The sequence below is a fragment of the Nothoprocta perdicaria genome, unplaced genomic scaffold, assembly GCF_003342845.1.
Source record: "Nothoprocta perdicaria isolate Ctin4 unplaced genomic scaffold, notPer1 scaffold_19, whole genome shotgun sequence".
NCBI classification, from domain to species: domain Eukaryota; kingdom Metazoa; phylum Chordata; class Aves; order Tinamiformes; family Tinamidae; genus Nothoprocta; species Nothoprocta perdicaria.
The window spans coordinates 553,240-559,239 of NW_020455093.1; positions in this window are offsets into that span (position 1 = coordinate 553,240).

The following is a 6,000-nucleotide window of genomic DNA, read 5'->3' on the forward strand; positions in this document are numbered from 1 at the left end:
TGTAATACGTAGTCCCATTCTGTTTCAGCATCTGGCAACGTGGGGATTTAGGAGTGGCAGAATTAATGGTGTAGCTTCCTACTACATCTAATTGGGGGTGGACAATAATTAATGACTTATTTTAAATGACACTTTCAAGAAGAGTAGTCATTAAGGAGGGCTTACAATTAAGGGAGATTATGCTTACTAAAAGCCAGAAAGAATTATACTAACCAGCAAGAGCAACTTGGAAAAGAGATCGATATGCACAAGCAGTTTGTGTTTGCATATGTATTATAATTGGGAAGGTTCAAAACTTGTCATGGAAGCTACTTTTCTAGGGGWGAGCAAATATTTTGACAAAATCTTGTTTTCTGTGGGAAATAAAGTTTCATCATTTATTAACCTTTTTCCAACCCTTTCAGTTCGCTCTCCCATAACCCAAAACTGACTAACAACAAAAGCAAGGGTTTTTTGGAAGGATTTGGAACAGGTAGGGTTTTTTGTTTGATTGATTGTTTGTTTTTAACCTTGAAATCACTGACAAAAAAGTGGGTTTTTTTCATTTGCTTTCAGGAACCTTTTCATTAGAAATTAATAATTGGCTCTGTCTCTGTCTTTATGGATGTACTGGGTCAAGTAGCTTGTGTATAGACTTCCTGCTTTCCTAAAGCAGGAAAGAAATACCATTCTTTAAAACACAGACCAAAGACATACCAATAARGAGAATGCTAGAAATTATACCTTTAATCATTAGGATTCTGACTATAAATAGTCAAATATGCTATTTGTACCCCTATTTTTTKATTGCTTTGGCACTCATTAACACTGTTTATTATTTTAAGTTTGACTGTTTTTAAGATTATGTAAGTTATATTTTTAAAACTGGTGAAAGCATTTTAAGATCATAGGAGTCTATAACAACAATAATAGTGGTAGCAATAATTTGGCCCACTCATAGTGTCCCATGACCCTTCCTCAAAASAGATGGGATCCTACTGATGGAATTTAAATGATATTGTCCAGGAAACTGTCTGAATTTCTTTTCTGAAAAAAATTTTCAGTTTGTTTGTTCCCAATTTCACACATTTCTCATTTTCTTAGGTGAATAAAAAAATCTACAAATTTTATTAAAAGGAAAATACCAAATTATCAGAACAGGAGACAAAATGTGAGCACTCATAGCTTATTTATCACTATGGCAATAACCACGCTGGGGAAGCAGCATCCCCAAAGGGCCACAGAGCTGCACAGCTATTTCCTAGTCTTGTTTTTGTACTTTCAGGAAAAAGGAGTGTTAGGACTTTCCTCTCCCCACTGGCTGCTTTGCAGGAGGGTGGGGTTAGGAAAATGATAAAAGGGAGTGAAAAGTTACCTTGTTTTTGTCAAACTGCTGCCAGTAGCCAGCCCTAGGGGAGACAGGCACAGTGGCAGCTAGAGCTTGGGCCATGCAAAAGATCCCTGGACTTGCAGAAATGTGTGTGTGCCTCTCCCAGCTAGGTATCCTGGAGGCTTCAGGGGATGGAAACAAATGTGCTACAAGCTGCTACAAATCTTTCGATCCCTGCTAGCTTGAATTTCCCCAACAAAAAAATGTAGTCCTACCAGATTTAAAAAAAAAAAAAAAAAAAAAAAAATCTGGCTTCTGATCTTCAGGCAGGGAGAGAAGTGTTGGATTTCCCTCCCAGCCCCAGGACAGGGCTCACAGAGGCTCTCCCAAGTCCAGTCTGGTCCATTAGCCTGTGGGCACTGAAGAGCAGCTGCTAGGTGGAGCTGAGCTGGGCCATCTCCTCGACAGCCACGGTGCTGCTGAGAGATTAGTGTGGCAGAACATGCCCATATGCCTCCTGCCCTTGACAAATCCCTGATGTTCCCCTGACCCACATATGCAATCCCTCCTTCCCACGAACCCACAGGGAAGGAAAGAGTCCTCCTTTACGTTATCTCTCCTAGTGAAATCCTGACATCTATTGTTTTGCTGTGTATATTTTGGGAGTTTGGAAGGAGATAGACTTGGCTGTCAATTTATTTATACTCCTAATTCTACACTTCGGGGCCTCCACTAGATTCTTATTTTGGTTTCAGATGAGGAGTATGATGACAGRTTCATCTTCTCCTGAAGTGCAGAAGACTGGCCAGAGCTCAGCAGACTGCCTTTGTGCTTGCTGGGGTATTACGTTCCTTCCAGTGGTTGTGTAGCCTCATTAGTGCAGGTTGCACCTGTCCTCAAAGCCAGGAGGACACCAGATCTGGATGGGTATTTGGTTCTCCAGGTCATACTAGCAAGGACAACTGTGCACTTGCTCCTTTCCTTTCCTTTCCTTTCCTTTCCTTTCCTTTCCTTTCCTTTCCTTTCCTTTCCTTTCCTTTCCTTTCCTTTCCTTTCCTTTCCTTTCCTTNTTCCTTTCCTTTCCTTTCCTTTCCTTTCCTTTCCTTTCCTTTCCTTTCCTTTCCTTTCCTTTCCTTTCCTTTCCTTTCCTTTCCTTTCTTTTCCTCTCTGCAGTTCACTATCAACATCCTGGGACCAACTAGCAATTTTAATAAGTGCTTTAACCGGTATCTTCTCAGATTAACCTTCTAGGCACTAGTAGGCACTAGCCAGTTTCTGCTTGCTGTGTCACATCATCATTGAGATTTTGGTGTCCTAATATGAATCTTGAGCATCTGTTATAAGCTGTTTGATAACAGTGTGTAGAAACATACAATATAGATACGCAGATATGGCAGATATACTGTGGATCTCCCTAATTAAGTCATCTCACTCATGGTTTCCTATAGTTGTTAATATGTACATCTGTTGACGTAGGTGATGCCTTTCAGTTCTATTGTAATAAAAGCAAAAAAGCAGGGCCAAAAATTGAGGTGTCAGTTTAAGTGTCATTTAAGGTGTCATTTAAGTGTAGTGGCACAGGGCAGCTATATGCTATATGTAAAAGCAAGAAATCATATGCTTGTTAATAGTTTTTAAGACTAAAGAAATCCCCTGCCAGGATTTCTCTCACCTGTGATCTCAGTCCTCTGAAGTAATGATAGTGATAGATGAAGCAACAAGCGGCCAAAGTTTAGTTTTCTCAGTGAGCTGCTTTCATCCACATCTTTGTGTGTGCTTATTCTGCCAACCCTTTAACAAAGAGTGTTTCTCTCCTTCCAAGAAACCTACAAATACACATGTATCATATATGTTCCTGACTTGCAGAGCTTAAAACTCTTAAGGCTCCTCAAGCCGAGTTGCTGGAGAAATATAAATGTAACTCACTACATTTTGGAAGATAGTCTCACTTATCTGGACTCTGAACAAAGAGACTCCACTGGTTCTTTAATTAAGCATGGTGGGACGAAGGAGGCCCATCAAATTTACCCCTTTTGTGCTATTGGTGCTTCTGCAGAAATGTATTTTCCTATAACATTTTTACTGTTATGCCCTAGGGAGGAGTGCTAGCAGAATCCAAATATTTAGATGTTTATTATGCCCTGCACATGTATTTTCCATTAGCATCAATAGAATTTAAATGTGTACATAGGGAAAGGAAAATAAACAGTTAATGACCCAAATGAGAGAAGGGGAAACATAAGGCTCTCAGAATACAGGTCAGCTGTGGAGGAGAGGAAAATTATTTTCCTGAATTAATTATACATAATAGCAATGGAAAAGACCTATTGGACTTGAATCATCTCTCTCTGCCCTCTGCAGGACGGAGGGATCATATCTACAGTTAGCTCTCATGCTTTGCCTCCAATATACTCTTAGAGACACTTAGTTACAGTGAATCAAATGCCTTTAACTACTTCATCACTGACAACTAATTGCCATCACTGTCAAGAAATATTTTCCTGATGCGAAACTTAGCCAGAAGGAGAAGTGTTTCTTCTACTCAGAAAACGCATGGGCTGTTTTTTGTGCACATAGCTGTGACTAAGGGAAGGCAAAGAGGCAGCACTCCCAGGTCCTCTGCAGCTCAACCTGCCCTACAGCAACCACAGAATTTCAGAGCGTTACAAAAACCACATCCCTATTTTAGTTTAAATCCCTGTAAAATGTATCAAAATTAAGAAGTCACTCTYGTAATGTGAGAATGTATGCTGTAAAAATGTATTGTCTTCAAAAATCCCAAAGCAAAGAAATATGCATGAGTACAATTCACAATGCACTCACTTTTCTTCAATTTTGATGAAAGAAGTGGAGTGGTCGAGAGTGGCATGTCAGTCCTTCAGAGAGGTTCTCTGTCAATTTCCACTGGCAGAAAATCAGATAAATAAAAATACAGCAATATTTTTCCTCCCATATTGCTCCTTCTAACATTTCCTATGTAGAWTCCTGACACCTAGTTTAAATCAATGATAGAAAGAGATACTCCATATATGCAAGAGCTTTGCAGCTGCTGGTGCCCAAGCTTCCCTCCAGATACTGCATTATAAATATTACCAGTGATTTGGCCAAGCAGCTATATGAGTGCATGAACATAGAGCTTTGGGAAACTGAATGCTTTAGGACAGGCTATAGCATCTCAAATGACCAATGAATAGGCCTAGCTCAGCAGAGAGGAACATCTGAAAAATCTCTGTTCATTGGGAACACTTTTCAGAGGAGTAAACCATTCCACCTTGTGACGGACATCCCCACAGAGATGGAGGTGAAGGAGATGATACATATATCACTACTTCCTCTCTTGGGAAAGGACTTTTCTTCTAGACAGGCTTATTCCTTCACATGGAAAGTGCATAGTCAGGAACATATTCTGAGCTGTGTTAAAAGATTAGACAAGTTTTCCACGTTGTAAATTTAACTGAATTTGTAATATCTTGTACTTTTATTGCAGTGCCTAGTCGGTGCATTTCCCTCTTTTTTCATTAAGCTATCAGCAAAAAATAGTTAAATTAAAWTTTTAACTTAAATGGAATAGATAACTTATTTCTGAACTAGTCTGACCTATATTCTCCGAGGAATAAAAGAGCTTTGCTGTGAAGTTAGGTGAAGAGCGGTGTATTTGCCTAAACTCAGAAGGACAGATAAAGCCAGGTGACACCCCTGATGAATTAATACTGTTAGGGCTATGTGATAGTGACGCTTTTATTAACAAGTGAAAACTTACGCTTTCCTTTGGAAGTTCTGTTTTCCCTGGTAATTCAACAATTTTATCTCTGAAATGATAATTATCCTTTATTCACTTCCTAAATTCATTATTATTTTTCCACAATGGAAGCTTTTGAGATTTCCAAAATATTTTTCTAAATTGTTCTTGGAGGAATGAAGTAGAATACTGTCATTTAGAATAAATGATATCTAATAATTAAAAATTACTTTAAAATTACTTTAGTAATTGTAAGGTAGTTCAATTAAAGTAACAAAGAGAACCAATTGTGATTGATCCCCTCAAAGTCAGAGTTTATTGTTACAGATTGGATTTGAATTCTGCCTAGTCAGGGACAGCCAAGTGATCTCAAGGTCACAGGCAAGAGATAAAGAAATTGAATGATGAATTACCTGCATTCAACATCCTCTCATTATCAGCAGAGAGCTGATGCTAATGTACCTACTTGGCCATTTCACTACAATTTTAAGAGCTTTTTTTCCTGATATTTATTTATTTATTTATTTGTATTTTATTTTTAATAGTCAACTTTATTACAAAGTCAGACCCTATGCTTAAATCCACATGATGAGGCAAGCCAGAATCCTACAAAGATAGAAGTATGGGAAAGAGCCATCCCTGCTTATTCTGTGTTTGGAGAACTGTTGGAAATAGACTGCTGACAGAATTGCAAAAGCTTGGAGTATTACACAGCCTAGAGAACTTATTGTTTCAATTATTGATCCAGCAGCTTAGAGAGTTTTTATTCATAGATGATCTCATATACTTTTGACAGTTAAAGTGTAATGCAAATAAAAGAAACTTTGAAAGTCAGAAAGCAGGCATTGCACTACTTGATGAACTGAGGACACAGGACTAGTTTTAATGCCTCGTAAGAGTCACACACCTCAGAATGGTAGTAAGAAATCTCAAATGCTGAGCAGGAAGCTAC